This window comes from Pan paniscus, chromosome 9 (genome assembly GCF_029289425.2).
Source record: "Pan paniscus chromosome 9, NHGRI_mPanPan1-v2.0_pri, whole genome shotgun sequence".
In the NCBI taxonomy this organism is placed as follows: Eukaryota; Metazoa; Chordata; class Mammalia; order Primates; family Hominidae; genus Pan; species Pan paniscus.
Genome location: NC_073258.2, coordinates 116,982,978 through 116,997,983, shown reverse-complemented (window position 1 = coordinate 116,997,983; position 15,006 = coordinate 116,982,978). Strand labels below are relative to the sequence as shown.

General features: G+C 47.9%; 1 long non-coding RNA gene across 1 annotated transcript; it reads right to left on the bottom strand.

The window, feature by feature from the left end:
• Positions 1-1,860: 1,860 nt before the first annotated feature.
• On the bottom strand, positions 1,861-14,642 carry LOC134731168 (uncharacterized). Its single transcript, XR_010113302.1, has 3 exons — positions 13,923-14,642; positions 12,712-12,912; positions 1,861-5,313 (listed from the first exon to the last, which is right to left on the bottom strand). It is a non-coding gene; the product is annotated as an uncharacterized LOC134731168 (long non-coding RNA).
• Between the last annotated feature and the right edge of the window lie 364 nt (positions 14,643-15,006).

Sequence of the window (15,006 nt, the reverse complement as noted above, 5' to 3'; positions counted from 1 at the left end):
CCCTCCAAATAGGTAACAAATTAAAAATATCTGCCCTCAAAAGTTTTAGCAAGGCTGAAATCAGATCTTGCACAGGAGAAAGCTTTGCAACCTATAACAAGCTTCATAGCTGTGTGCTGGGATCCTTGTTAGGGGCTCAAGCCCTGCCCATCTCAAGGCCACTGTGGCAGACCCATGACTCCCTAGCCCAGCAGGAGAATGGAAGTCAGTGGGAATGAATATGAAAATCAATGTCTAAGAAAATGGAGACAGCAGAAGGATGTCTCTGGAGGCTTTACCCTCCTTTTCTCCTCTTTGACTTCTTCAAGGAAGGGCTGGGTGGGTGCTCAGCTTTGTTGATTCCATTTCCCCCAACTCTCCCTCCCCTCTCTGCCACACCACTCTGCCTGTCTCTCCCACTCACTCTCCTCTGGAAAAGCAGAAACTTTCCTGCAGCTGTCAGGCTTCTTTCCCTGAAGAATATCTCTAATCGCCCCGCCTGATTGGGTCTCGTTAGCGGGCTGGTGGCATTGATTGTACTCAATCAGCATCCTCCTGCCCAGCTGGGAAAATGTCCCATTTGTTCCCCCATTTTATCTACTCTTCCTTCTACAACTATTTTACAGTTTTTTTGGGATTTAAAAAAACCCGAGCCCCCAAATCAGAATTTTATGCTATCCCTGGTTGTGAGACTCTTTATGACTTTGCCCAAAGGTTTTCTGCTTTCTCTATCCCAGGGAATTTCTGGAAGTTTCCTGTGGGAACTCTGGGGACACTCACAGTCTTCTCCGTAATCCTCACTTGTCAAGAACAGCATTTTCTTACCCTCACACTTAACAAAATGTATTTGCGTAAATTAAATGAACTCATTTGATTCTCACAACAATCCCGTAGCATAGATATTAGTATCATCACCACCCCATTTGGTGGACAAAAAAACTGAGGGCCAGGAAAGTAAAGGGACTTGCCTAGATCATACACCTAGGAGGGAGAAGAGATGAAACTCAAACCCAGGTACTTGGTTCCAAAGTATGGCATTATTCTTATACTCTTAAGCCCCAGACTTGGCCCCAGTGATGGCAGCCTCATCCCATGGCAGAAGGTAGTTCTGATTCTGGGAAGGCCAAGGTGGTATCAGGCCTCCCTTGCAAAGCCAACAAGGGTCCCTGTGCCTATAGGTGGAGTAGGCAGTCTCTTGGGAGTCCTAAAGGACCCTTCCCCCAACTCCAAATCTCTCCTTTGCTGATCCAACACAATGGGGAGGCATATGTTCACCTCATTCCTCTAAGTGAAGAGATCTGAAGAAATGCACTCCAAGATTGGTTAGTTTAGCCCAGGTGGAGGGAGAGAAGAAAGAGGAAAAAGTTCAGGTCATGACAGGAGACTCCTCTAGGCAGGGAATACCCAGGTGGGGCACAGAGGAACTTGAGTCCTTCTCTGCCTCTGGCATATGGTACAGAGTGCAGCGTCACGTGACTAATGGGCAAGAGCATGTTATCTCAAGACCTGGCTTCAATGTCTAGTTTTCCTGCCCACTGGGTGTGTCACCTTGGGCAACTCACTTATAGTATTTGCCTTGACTAAATGTAGTCTGGGGATTGAGGGAGTGGGAGCCAAAACTATCCTACTATCCCCCCAAAAGATAATATGTAAATGTGAGAAGTATAATAGAAATGAGATTCAGCATGTATACTGTGTACCACGTCAGAATTCTAAGTGTTCTATGGTAATGTGAAAAACTGTAAAATCTCCATCAAGGCTGAAAAGGAAAACTATGAGCATTTTGATATGATTCAACTGCTCATGCTTTAATCTAGACAATTCTACACAGATGGCAAACTGCTTTTTTACCCATGTTCATGCTTGCAGGGTTTTGTCTTATCTGGTTTGCTCCTTTCCTACTTCCCTTTAGTTTTCTGATGTTTGGGTTGCAGCTTGTTTATTGGTCACTATGTTTATTTGAACATAATATCAAAACAAATATTTTTCCCCCTCAGTACTTTTTTTTTTTTGAGATGGAGTCTTGCTCTGTTGCCCAGGCTGGAGTTCAGTGGTGTGATCTCAGCTCACTGCAACCTCCACCTCCCGGGTTCAAGCAATTCTCCTGCCTCAGACTCCTGAGTAGCTGGGATTACAGGCATCTGCCACCACGCCCGGCTAATTTTTTGAATTTTTAGTAGAGACAGGGTTTCACCATGTTGGCCAGGCTGGTCTAGAATTCCTGACCTCAGGTGATCCACCTGCCTTGGCCCCCCAAAGTGCTGCTATTACAGGCATGAGCCACCACGCCCAGCCAGTAAATTCTTAATGCTCCCTAAGACTTTAGCATCAGAGAAAGTGGAACTTGCTCCTGCCTCTCACTGACACTGAACATGTTAGCCATGGCTGCTGATACATTGTCTCAGTTTCTTCATAAGTGAGATAGGAGTGAGAATATCTTTCATGAGGTTGTTATGAGAATTTAGTGAGATACTGGGTGTGAAAGTGTTCTTTAAGAATAAAAAGCACTATACAGATTTAAGGGATTTTTTATACTTCTATGTACTTCCCTACATGTTGTGTTTCATAATTGCTTACCTTCTCACTTTTACACAAATGTAATTAACTGGAGGGTAGGGAGGTCTACTGTATTAATATCTATATTTCTGATATATTGCATATTGTCTGAGACAGAGCAGGTACTTAATAAATTAGATGGATGGATGATTGGATGAGTGGTTGGGTAGATGGACGGACGAATGAATAAAATGATGCTTGAGAATTAGACGACAGTGGAGCTGAAAAGGGGTACAAAGTTCATTAACAGCAATTACTGTTGTAATTTAATTTACCTCCTTTAGCCTCACTAACACCTGTGAGGCAGGTATTATTATTCCCATTTTACGAATGAGGAATTGTCAGCTCAGAAAGACTCATAGCTTGTAAGTATCAGAGCTGGGATTCAAGCCAGATCCATTTCCAAAGCCCAAGCTCTTTCTACCATACCAGCACAATCTCAGCAGTCTCAAACATTCTATCCTGAAGATTTCTGCTCTCATTGGGCCTCAATGCTCTATCATTAGGTGGTTTCATGGTTTGATGAAGTCCAGAGTTGAACTTCTCCTGGGGTCCAAGTTGTTTGTGCTCAGAGCTACGTGGAAGAAAGGCAGGCATAGGGCCTTGGAGTTCATCATCTTGCCAGGCATCAATGGCTGCAATCCAGTGGGCAATGGTTTCCCTTAGCTCTTCCTGAATGAGTTGAGTGATCTGAACACCTGTGCAGTTAGATGGCCTCCTTGAAGGGTCAGACCCATTATCTGCTCCCCATCACAGCATCCGCTGCTGGCTAGCTGGGCCCTAGGGCTGCCAAAAGGAGTAAATATAGCCAGAGGTACCTGGTGCTGGTTGGGGACCAAAATTAAGACCTCTTTCATGAAAGCAGAGAAAGACGAAGGACTGCAGAAGAGCAGAATTTCCCGCCAACAACCTTTTGAGTCTCTGGATACACCTATGTCCTTCCAAATTATGTAAACCAATGTATTTGCTGTTTTGGTCATGTTCACTTGAGTTGGGATTCTGTCACTTGCAACCAAAGAACCTTGATTAATAAACTGCTCCTTACTCATTTTCCCACAGCATGCTGCCTATGCTTTGTTCTATTATTTATGTATATCTTTCTCTCTACTAGACTTGAAGTCCCCAGAAAATATGGGCCATGTCTTATTCATTTCTGTGTTCCTCATACCCCAGTACAGAGGGAGCCTGCCACATAGATGGTGATCAATAAATGTGTTTTAGTAATTACAATGTATAAGTCTTTTATATTTGGAGATTTGTCTTGATTTCCTGTGGCACTTATTAAGCACCTACTATGGGCCTATGCCTGTACTAGAGGGTTCTATAGGGACATCACATTATTTCAACTTTATCTCTCATAGGTCTTTCAGAACAGGCACCATTTCATGATCTGCCACCATCATTCCTTCTGTCTTCCTTTGCAAAGTACAGAGAGTCCCCCTCAAGCCACTCAGCAAACACATAGTCAGAATATGATGAAAATACTTGGAACCTTTGTTTTAAAATCTTGTTAAATTTTCTGTTTAAAAATGTTTTGTTCACATAGTGATAGGAGGTCTTTTAGAAATCAGTTCTAAGGAGCAGTCTTCCTAAGGCAGTGTGTCTGTATTCAAAGCAGTTTGGAGAAAGAGCTGGTTGCTAAGGGCAACACTAACTTCTAAGGAGGAATCTTTGCATGTGGATATAAAACCAATGCCCTGGGACCCTGTAGGAAGGGGGTCTTCTCACAGGGGAGTGAATAAATGGAAAGTGGCTGGGAAACCCAGGACCATGCTGGTGCCCTCTTGGAGACTGGCAGGCTGTTCGAGCCACTTGCATATGGCGTGAGGCCATAACCCAAGCACACAGGTGGCAGCTGTGCTCCCTCCAACAAGATTGCTTGGGAGGCCCATTCCGTGCAGTGGGGCAGTCCAGACTTGAGCTGGGGTGTTGCATCTCTGGTTACTCATTGTTATGGTATTTTACTTATTGATTTTATTTCTTAAATCACCATAGAATAAGATTAACTGCTTTCTCTTGATGTACAGTTTTATGAATTTTAACACATGCATAGATTTGTGTTACTACCACTGTAATCATGAGACAGAACAGTTTTGTTATCCCCTGAATTTTCTTGCCCTATCCCTTTATTACAACAACACCTTCCCTCCACCTCCATCCCCTGACTGCCACTGATCTGTTCTCCATCACTCTACTTCTGTCTTTTCAAGAATGTAGGAATAAATGGACTCATACAGTGTATCACCATTTGTGACTGGCTTCTTGGCACAGTGCCTTTGAGATTTATCAAAGTTCTTGTGTGTATCCATTGTTTGTTCCTTTTTATTGTTGAATAGTACTCCATAGCATTCATACATAGTTGATCTTCATTGTTCCTGGATTCTACATTTGCAAATTTGCCTACTTGCTAAAATTTGTAACCTAAAAATCAATACACCTGGCACTTCACAGTCAATTGCAGACATGGACAGAGTGGTGAAGAATTTGACATGCCTGATGCACACATTCCCTGCTGAGGATGAATAAGGCAATACCCTATTTTCTTTTTTCAGCTCTTATGCTATAATAGTGTCCTTTTTGTGGTCTATTTAGTGAAACAATTTTTTTTTGCATTGTTGTGCTTTTTGTTGGTGACTTCACCTTTAAAATGGGCCCAACCTGGGAGACTGAGGCAGGAGGAATCTCTTGAGCCTAGGAGTTCGAGGCTGTGGTGTGCTACAATCACACCTGTGACTTGTCATTGTGCTCCAGCCTGGGCATCATAGAGAGACCCCATCTCTAAAAAGAAAAAAAGGGGGCCTGTGAATAGTGCTGAAACGCTGTCTAGTGTTCCTGCCTTGCGGAGAAAATAGGTGTTTTTCGATGTTTTGTTCATGCATGAGTTATGCTGCTGTTGGCCTTGAGTTCAATGTTAATGGATCAACAATCCATATTAAATAAGGTGTCTTTAAACTGAAACACACATTTTAAAAAGTTATATATTGATCAGTTGGTGAAAATTTTGTAACCAGAGGCTTGCAGAACCTAACACTTTATTTCCCCTAGGAACAAAGGTTCAGTATTTGCTAATTCAGTGTGTGCAATGACTTTATAGAACATAACTACCATCAGTAATGAGAACTGACTATAATTGTGGTATTTATTTAGCAGAGCTCTGGGCTAGTTACAGTGGGGCTCCAGTAGTATTTAAGACCCCGTCCCTGACCTCAGGGTGCTTATAATCAGGTTGAGTTGATAGCTCTTTCCTAGCTATGTCACTTTTATTCTCTTAGTGTTTGGAAGGAATGAAGCTGAGATTCCAAGTGCCCCAAGTACTGGATAAATTGTTCTCTGCAGAACAAGGGGGAAGAATGAGCTTGTTTCTCAGAAGAAAGAGAAGTAAAGGGCAAGAGCGAGGAAGTGAGGTCATGAGAGACTGTGTGTCTGCCATGGCCTCTGTCCCAGATGCCACACATTTCCAGGAATGTTTCTAAATGCGGAAATGCTTGGGGTGCATGTGTCTTTTGCAGAACTTCCAGGAGAGCCCAAGCTTCATGCCCTGGGCAGTGCCAAGCAGCATGGAGAGAGCGTGGATGGGTGCAGGAGCAAAGACCACGGGAACATACAGCAACCAGTGGTAGAAACTTGTGCAAATTGGGGGAGACTCTGGACTCCTGCAGGCTAAGCACTGGCAACTTGGGTCAAGCTTACCAACATTTGGGGTGGTGGGGTGGGAGAGAGAGGCCTCAGCTGATACCTGGGCTATACATAAAACAGCAGCCAACAGCCAGGGGACCAGAATCACGGACTACTACAGTGTGTAGAACACACTCAGGGATTATCTGAGTCAGATGTGGATGGGAGACGTCTGGGAGGGCTTCATCTTCATCCATGTTCCAGACTGAAAGTAAAGGTCCTTTCTTTCCCAGGACGGTAATAATAATAATAAGAGTAATAACAACTGGCACATAAAAATCACTCTTTAGTTTACCAGCATATTTTGCATACATTATTTCTGTGGTCCTTCACTTTTCTTCCAGGACAGATGGCTTTTAAGTTTACATAGGTTATATGCATAGATAAGACTGCCTGTGGGTTGTGCATTACCCCGTGGCACCAACCATAATACCACTTCTTTTGCAGCTGAGGGTACACTGAAGTAAAAGTAATATAAGTGATATTTTAAAAAGGATAATCTTGAATGCACTCCAGTTTCTGTGTCTAGTTTATTGCTAATGGTAACAAGGGTACTTGCCACAAACTGGTGACTGGAGTATGGTGTTGTAATCCCAAAGTTAAGAACTCTGCCCTGTCTCTTATGATCACTACCACTAGTTTATGCAGGTCCTTAGCAATCATCACTAAAGCATTGACGAGTGCAACAGATCAGCATGGGCCTAATGTGCTTTAGAAAATACTCTTCTACCCCACATACTAGGTTCTCTAGGTCTTCTTTGACCTCCTTGAAGGTCATGAGCTTGATTTTACTGGTTAGAAAAGAAAGTTTCCTGAATCCCCATTGCAGAAAATGAATAAAGCCATCTCCCCAGTGCCTGTACCTTCCGAATCCAGGGACAATGCGTGGGGAGTTGACAGTGGCCTGAGGAGGCACGGACAGAGGAAGGCTCATTCTCATCTCTGGGCAACAGTGGCCCTGTCCTCTGATTCTTTGAGAACTCCGGGCACAGTGGCTCATGCCTGTAATCCCAGCACTTTTGGAGGCCGAGGTGGGTGGATTACCTGAGGTCAGGAGTTCGAGACCAGCCTGACCAACATGGAGAAACCCCGTCTGTCTTCTAAAAATACAAAATTAGCCAGGTGTGGTGGCGGGCACCTATAATTCCAGCTACTCCGGAGGCTGAGGCAGGAGAATCGCTTGAACCCGGGAGGCGGAGGTTGCAGTGAGCCGAGATCGTGCCATTGCACTCCAGCGTGGGTGACAGAGCGAGACTCCCTCTCAAAAAAAAAAAAAAAAATAGAACTCTGAGGGTGAACCAGACTCGAGGTGAGGGGGCACAGGAAGTGCTCCCTCTGTTGGAGGACACATTTCTTTCTCAGCCACTCCTGATGTTTCCTTCTATGTGGAGGGAGCTCACTTGGTGGATCTCTTGGCTTCTGTCTTTCCATTACTCTCTCTGCTCCAGGGAAGAAGAGCTGACTTTTCTGATTGGGGGTTTGGGGAGAATACACAGGGCATGTTCAGCATGTTCAGCTCAGCTCCTGCTGGTTTCTTTCCTCTGATAAAGGTGAGACTGATTGCAGAGAGTCCAGGTTGCCTTTCACCTGTCCATGACATCTGTGGTAGCTGGGCAGACCCTCGCCATCACCAGCACCAAGTGCAGAGGCTGCCCATCTATGCTGCCTGTGATGGCGAGGGTGAGACCTCTGACTGTGGGGCCCAGGAGACCCATTTGCTCTCTAACTCAGCCATATCCTCCAACTTAGCTTCTATTAGCAACAAAGGTGGCCTTTCTCTGTCCCACATGTCACTGTTTGTCTTTTTTCTTGCTTTCTTAGAACATGGAGGGAAAAAGAGGTGCATTGGGCAGTCCCTTGATAGAGAAAACCCAGGACTCTTTCCCACTATTCCACCAACCAGCTCTGTTTCTTTTTCCACACCTGGTTCTCCAGGCAGTCTCCCTGGATTAGCTGCAGGATTCTGAGCCTTGGCTTCACAGGATGGTAGGATATCAAATTCGAGCTTACCTGACCTGACTCCTCACCAGAAAGCCTTGCCTTTCTCAGCTGAGGGTATACTGAAGTACAAGTAATATAACTGATATTTTTAAAAGGATAATCTTGAATGCACTCTAGTTTCTATGTCTAGTTTATTGCTAATGGCAACAAGGCATTCCTACAAACTGGTGACTGGCATATGGTATTGTAATTCCAAAGTTAAGAACTCTGCCTTGTCTCCTAAGATCACTACCTCTAGTTCAAAGGTCTTAGCAATCATCACTGAAGCACTGACAGGTGTGACAGAGATCTATTACTGAGATAGAGAAGACAACTGGCTTCCCCTTAAAAAACCTGGGGTGATTTGGGGGAAGTGTCTTGACATCTCTAAGCATCAGTTTCCTCATGGGCAAAATGGAGCTAAATCATTTCTTCCTCTAGTGTTGTGGTGAGGTTTAAATGAGATGGTGCAGGATAGTGTCTTGTCAATCTTAAAGCCCATGCAAATAGGATGGACTGTTGGCAGTGGCAGAGTAGGGCATGGAACCCAGGTTTTCCTGGGGTGGGGGAATCCCAGAGCCCCCAGCTTAGGGAGGCTGGGCATCTTTCCAGGACCCAGAGAATTGGGATTAGAGAGCAGAAAATTATGTAGTGTACTTGGGATCCTGGATCTCTGACCTGCCCAAGCTATGGTGTCTCGGGTGAGGTCTGGGGAGGGCTATTCACATAGGGACAGCTCCCAGCCACTTCTAGAGACTTCTAGATGTGTCTGCAGGGAACAGGTAAGAAGGATAGTGCCCAAACAGTGCAGTGTTGGGAAGGCCTGGAGAAGCAGATTGGGGGAGGCTGCATCCCCTGAGGCAGAGGCGAATGCCTGCTGGTGGACCCCAGCACCCTATCTACAGGGGCTCAGAGAAGCCCCCACCTTGAAACCTCCCCATCAGGCAGAAGTCAGGGTAGACTTAAATGATAGCATCCCACCTACTCCCTCTTCACACACACTTACTCTGGACCCACCCCTGAGCCTGAAGGAACTGATGTGACATCCAACACTCTCCCAAGTCAACCCCCATGCCCCAGCCAATCATCCCTCCATTTCCCCCACTTCCCTGCCATCTCCTGTGACCAAGGAGTGCCTAAAGTTCTTATAAAATTCTTGAAATGATCTTCTCTATGGGGATGAAGGACACTAGCAAAACCATTGCTCCTTTCTGGGCTTCAGTTTCCTTTTTTCTGAAATGGAAACAACACTCTTATAGAATCCTTGGTGCTTCGGTTCAGCAGTGTTGCTCTCAGAAACTTTTATTAAGGCTGATTTGTGCCTGGCACTATATGGAACACTGCAGCTTTCGCTCGTCAGGAATGTGTGTGTGTGTGTGCGTGCGCGCACACACATAGGCGGGTTTTGCTCACATCAAAACCAGTTATATAAAAACCTGGGCTTACACTAATGATAAATTAGGGGATAATTATTCACTTTATGAAAGGATTCATGTTAGGATTCCCCTAGTGTGTTTATAATGTGATTCAATTTACACCATATTCAGCAACCATCTATTGTGTGAAGGGAGGCCCTCTGCATAAACAAGAGCATGTGTAGGCAGTACTTTGAGCATTATGGAAGGAAAGAATTAGAGATACTGAAGAGGTCTTTATTGCCGATAACAATGAATAATACTAGCACCTGGGAACAAAGGTGACTGTGGATCACAGTTTCCTTAGTCTCAGGAGCACTGCAGTGCCACACAGGGCTGGGGAAGAAGTCCAGCTCCCTGCTCACAAGTCTGACTTTGGTTTCAGCAGCGTATGTGGGGGCTAGGAGTGGTCAGGGGCCTGGGCGCCAGGAGCTCTGGCTTTGGTGTCAGAACAAAAGCTATTGGGTTTATCTTCCTTGAGACCATTAGACTTGGGGCACTGGTGTGAGGCCAGCGGCTGAGGTTCTTAGGGAGGATGGGGTTCCTGGGGGAGCTCAGGGAACTGCTCAACTCCTACCATTTTCCAGACATCCTTTCTCTATGCCTTTCTTTGACTCCTGCCAAGGCTGTTTTTCCAGTATCACAGACTAGGACTGAATTCTGAGTTTGTCTTGTCCATTTCTTCATCGCACTCAGGAATCTGCTGAGCCATCCAAACAGATGAGAATCTTCTCTTTTGAGGCTCCCCAGGAGGCAAGCTACACCCTTTCCTTCAAATCTCTTTTCCAGTTCCCTATTTTCATTACCGCTAGAGGAAGACGACGAAGTCCAGGTTCTGGCACCACATTTTATTAGGCAGGCAACAGCAGAACATCAGGAATTTGTAGTCAGAAAAGCAATAGGGTTAGATGTGAGTTTTATAGACAGTTCTGATGGGGGAGGGTGGGGACTGTGCAGGTGTGGGTGAGGCGCGACTGGGTGAGGCATGACTGTTGTCAGGCCAGGGCCAAAGGCACCGGGGTGAGAGGATGGTATGTGGACAACATGACGCTCTGTGAAGACACACCTGGAAGGTCATAGGACTGAGGGGCAGGGATCAGCCTTCAGACGCTTAAAGACTATCCTGATCCTTTGTGTCTCCATGAAAAAGCATCTCCGTTCCCTTTGCTTGGCTCCAGAAGTAACCAGCATCTTCATTCTTGGGCACACATCTGACTCCTCGTCTTCCAAGCTGTGCTCATGCCAGGATCAGATTTGCCATTAGATTATGACTTCCATTGATATGTTGAGATGTGGAGTAGAAAATGCTGGAGTCCACCCTGTGGTTTTCTGGGGTCCCTGCCTCTCCAGCCCCGGCAGAACTTCTGCCTGGCTTCAAGGGTCCTGAGGAGGGCTGGCTAGCTGACTCAGACCTGGGGACCCCCACTTCAGAACCCCCCACCCCTCTTCAAAGGAATCTTTGGTGTCACAGACCAAGTCAGCAGGGGCTGGGAGGGAGCCTGGAGCTTTATTAACTAATCTCTGGTACTTGAGTAATTTATTATGTTTAAGCTGGTGCCATCAAGTCTCTCAGCAGTGCCGGCGTGCGCTGGGAAATAAATTAAAGGCTGTCCAGAGATACTTGGATCATCTGTGTGATTGCTGGGCTGGTGAGATGGAGGTTTAAGGCTCTCTCTTCTTGCAAATTGGAAATTAGGAATTAATAAGACAGCAGGCCAAAGAGCTTCGGTGGTGGTGGTGACTTGGCTGCAGGGCCAGGGCTGGGGGAAGGAAGGCTGCCACCAGGGAGGGCGGAATAGCAGATCCCAGCCAGAGTTTCCAGGGCATGGGTGGGCTAGATGAGGGGGCTCTTCCTGGGCCTGAGCAGCAGGTGGCAGGGATTTTTCCACCTCTTGAAAAAGGTTAAATGGGTAATGGAAAGAGCCCTAGCCTGGAAGCCTGAAGACTTGTTCTGGCCCCAGCCCTGCCACAGCCCCTGTGTGACATTGAACAGCCTCTTCCTGTCTCTGGGCTGCAGTTTCCTCAAATGCAACAGGAGGAGGTGGGATTCAGGGCCCACTTATCCATGAGCACGCAGGCATGCAAAAATGTTTTAATTTCTTTTAAAGTCAGAAGAGAAAGAATATGCTTTTTGGTTGAGGAAAATATTTTTAATATATAATATTAATACATTCATCTTGATACCAAAGCAGTCATTATATATACATTTTTATATATATTTATATAAATATATAAATTATATAAATATATAAATATATATATATAGAGAGAGAGATAAGAGTTCTGCTCTGTTTTCCAGGCTGGAGTGCCGTGGCATGATCTCGGCTCACTGCAACCTCTGCCTCCCAGGCTCAAGCCATCCTCCCACCTCTGCCTCCCAAAGTGCTGGGGTGCTGGGATTGCAGGCGTGAGCCACCTTGCTTGGCCATAAAATGGGATTTAAATATGAATTTGTGTGTGTGGAGGAAGAGGCCCATGAAGACGAAGGTACTAAGGGTCCCACGGAACTCATGATGCAGCCTCTGTTAAATGAGAAGATCCCAAAGGCCCTTCCTGCCCCAGTACACTTGCCTGTCCCATCCATTTGCCGACTTCGGCTTATCCAGGCTCTGGTGAGCTCCGGGCGCAGGGACTCATCTTCCTGTCAGTCCGCCCTACTCCTGCGGTAGGAGCGGTGTGCACAGCCCCACTGTGGGCGGTGGTGGGGCCAGGAGTGGAATGCAGGCTTTGGGCCTCTCCATGGCCCCAAGCTGCTGCTTCCTGATAGATGCCCAGGGAAGGGGCGTGTGAGCCCCTTGGGAGACCGAATCCCTTCTTTCCCAATCCCTCGGATCAGGCCCTCCCTGGGGGTCTTCTGCCTCAGCCCTTGAACTCGACCCACCCCTACCTTCTGCTTTTCTGCCCTCACAAACTCAGCAGTGCCTAGAAAGGCCCTGGACAGGGCTCCGCGCCTTCAGGGTCTGCTCTGCGGGAGCCAGCGGGCACCCGGGTGTGGGGCCCTCGGCGCGGGACAGCATGGCCCTCAAGAGCCCCAGCCTGTAGTTGGGTGGCCTCACCACCAGGTGGCAGGCTTGCTCTACACTGATGCATTGGCAGGAGCACTTACCTGGCAGTGGCCGCAGGGGTCGGAGGATGCCAAATCGGCCCGCGGCTGGGGGATTATTGAGGCCAGCGCCTGCGGCTTCAGAAGCAGGGCGGAGGTCTCTCCACTCGGCGTGGGGCTCCTGCTGGGATTCTGTCTCCAAGGGCACCTTGATTTCCTAGAAGTGCCTCCAGGCCGCTGTCGGTGTGGGCCAGAGTGCGCCCCCTGGAGGAGGGAGGGCTGAGTTGCCTCCTTTGGGTTTGGTGTGTGGGCGGTTGGCTGGACTGGGTGGAGGGCTGGGGACACCGAGGGGCCTGATGATATCTTTGGAGGCATCCCAAGGACCCTGGTTCTGCACAGAAAGGTGACTCCCACCCAGCTGGCCCTGGTTTTAGGCATGGTGAACGCTTGATTGTGGTGTCGGCTCCACTCCCACCACCTAGACTATCCCTGCTGTGGGCAGGGCCCCTTGGGAGGCCCACTGGCGGCAGGGCAGCCTAAGCGTCATCCTCTCGCACCCATCTGACCAGCACGGCTGCGGCACTGTCCCTCCAGCACCCTGGGCTGTCCCCGAGGGGCCCCAGGAGCCAGGGCTCAGGCCACAATCGAGCCCAGGGCCCTGTCTTCCCCAGGAGCAGAACAGGAAAAGACCCAGGCCCTGGTCAGTAGAGTGCCAAGGAGAAGAGATGAGAGTGAGGGGTGAAAGACAGACATGGTGGCAAGCGAAAGTGAGGCTGGCCACGTCCCGCGGGGCTCCCTGGGAGCAAGTGTGAAGGCCTCAGGTCCTGGGGAAGAAAGTGGGAGGTCCCTGCCTCTGCTGGGCGCTTCTTTGTCTCAGGCAGCAGGAGCTCTCCCCAGGCCTGGAGTCCTCTTGGGGTTCCTGAGTGACATCTGGAATGCCCTGTCCTGTCACTAGCCAGCCAGGGCCTGAGTCAGAGCTGGTGACTCACATGCTTCTTTCTGTGATGTCTTCGTGCACTTCGTGAAAGTCAAAAGCCCCAGAAGTCAGCCCTGGGCCCTTCTCCCTGTCTCCCTCACCTGCCTGTGTGCCCTCCTTGGTGCACTGGTTCCCAGCCTGCCCCCTGTCCTCCCCACTCTGTCTTGGTTGAGAGATCTGCTCTCTGCTCTTGTTCCAGAAATACTGATGACTTTTTTGTGCAGTGCGCTCTGTCCCACCCATTCCAATGGCATCGGATTTCAAGAACTGATCTTTGAAGCTCCATGTCAGCACTCACTCAGACCCTTCCTCCGAGGCTTCCGTGTGTTCTTGGGTCAGGAGGATCAAGCCAGGCCTGGATGCGGAGTCAGGTTAGGGTACAAAGGCTCAGATGGTCCCCAGGGTCTCTCACCCTTGCAAATCCACCAGGACAGGTCTGGACCAGAGACTGGGAGAGACAGAGAAGAGGGAAAACAGAGAGCGCCATGCTGGGGAGGGGAGTGGTCTGGGAACAAACAGAGAAAAAGATAGTAGACGGATGCAGAGGAAGAGAGGAAGACAGAGAAGAAGAGTGTGTGTGTGGGAGACAGAGAGAGGGAGGGAGGGAGAGAGAGAGAGAAAAGAGACAGAAAGAGAAAGGAAGAAGACACAGAATAGAATAACCCAAAAAAAAAAAGAGTGGGGGAAGGATGGAAATTAAATACATTACAAACTGAGGAAGGAGGAAAACGAAAGGAAAAGAACAGAAAATACCCAAAAGACAGAAAGGATGAATGTAGAGGCAGGCACACACAAACATGGGTGTGAACAGCTGTGTGCATGCGAACACACACACACACACACACACACACCCCTGCTCTGGTCACCGTCCTGGTCCTGTGCTGATCTTGCTTTAGCGTCTCTCTCCCTCTGACCTGCCTTAGGTTCCTAAGAAGGGCGTGGCCTCCTGGTGTTGCCTGTTCCCTGGCCCACCCCCTGCCCACCCCCAGAGATTTCACTTAGGCTGGGATGCACAGAGGAGGCCAAAATCTTTATGCCTCACACTTGTCACCCAAAATTGGATCTAACCGCCTCTCTCCCTTCCTTTCTCCCTCCTAGTTTCCTTAGTAACTGACAGTTCCCCAGTGAATGCCAGGCCCCGGGTGACAGACCGCTGTCACCATCACAGAAGCACTTTCTCTCTCTCTCTCTCTCTCTCTCTTTCTCTCTCTCAACTGTCCCCCTCAAAACCACATAGACTCACAGACTTGGGCGGGGGTGTGGGGATGCCTGGGTAGGCTCAGGGGTAATTAAAACATGTACCATTTATTCCATAACGGGCAGCAGAACTTTAATTACTCACTCTGAAGGTGAGGGCGTGAGCAAGGAGGTGGCTACTGGGG